Here is a 1,334-nt window from a genome sequence, read left to right as displayed (position 1 = left end):
GCTGTGGACTCTTGACCGTCGCTGTGAGTTCATCAATCTTCGTCGTCCCTCAACATCTTCTTTGTGGTATTCTTTATTTTCACCGATTTCTTTCCTTTTTCACTTTAGTTTTTTATTTGTTTCCTCTATTGTGTGTGGAACAAGTCACTGATTATTTGTTAATTTTATTTATTCTGATTTCTGAGTTGGTTCACTTGTTTGTTGCTGATTTTTTTATTCTCAGTTAATGGTGCTATGATGCATTGCTTCACTATATTGTTTATGTTGAAATTTTTTTGGTTTTGAGTTGTTTATGACTTTATGCTATGATTCTGATTTTGAATTGTTTATGAGTTTATGCTATTTTTCTGATTTGGTGATTCTGCTTCTTGTTCTTTGTTATTCTGAGTTGTTGATGTGCTGTGGTGGAGTATGGAATTTTTGAAAATTCTGGGGTGAATATGCTGATTTTTCTAAATTTTGATTTGTCATTTTTGTTAGTTATAAAATTTGACGTTTGAAGTAATTTGTTAATTTTTAATGATAAATTATAGATAATTTATTCTATAAAATTATAAAATTTTAAATTTTATTAACCTAAAAATGATTAAATTTAAATATTTAAAATTATATATTAAATTTTTAATAATTTTTTTATATGTTTAATTAAACTGGTTGAACTCCAGTTGAACCTTTAAATCATTAAACCAGTCACTCTACCGGTTCATTGACCGGTCCGGTTCTCGCAACCTTGCTCTAATCTGAGATACGTGATAAAACCTAGTGGCATGCAAAAAAGGCTCGAAGTAAGAATCGACTTAACCGCTTTAATAAAATAATAATTTAATCACGCAAAATAGGTTTGAAAATATAGAAATTATATTTTGAAAATAAAAAGATAAAATTTGATTTCAATGATTTTTTTGAGTTGGAAAATGTATCTGTTGCGAAAAATTTTTTGTAAAAATACGTACCGGAGCATAAGCCGGCAGTACCGGCTCTAGTTTGTTCGCTACCGTGTTTTGAGAAAAATAAGATTTTTGAAAGTTGATTTATTATTTTGAAAGGACAAAAATAATTTAGAATCGAAAACCGGGCACTAATCTTAAAGGTTTTGACATAAAGTAGGTCAAACGGGCTAAAAGCGCTAACGGGTTGGACCGAGTCCCAACCGAACCCAAGGTCTGACATATATATGTGTGTTTAATGAGCTTTAAGCTCATTTTGATGGGAAGAGAGAGAGAGAGCTCGGATAGGTGATGGTGGGGGGGTGAAACCCCATTGTCACTATTCATCATCACCTTCCAGGAGCCATAACTTAAGCTACAAAACTCCGATTGATGAGTCGTTTGTGG

Source organism: Arachis ipaensis, chromosome B05 (assembly GCF_000816755.2).
Source record: "Arachis ipaensis cultivar K30076 chromosome B05, Araip1.1, whole genome shotgun sequence".
In the NCBI taxonomy this organism is placed as follows: Eukaryota; Viridiplantae; Streptophyta; class Magnoliopsida; order Fabales; family Fabaceae; genus Arachis; species Arachis ipaensis.
This window is presented reverse-complemented; position numbering follows the sequence as displayed.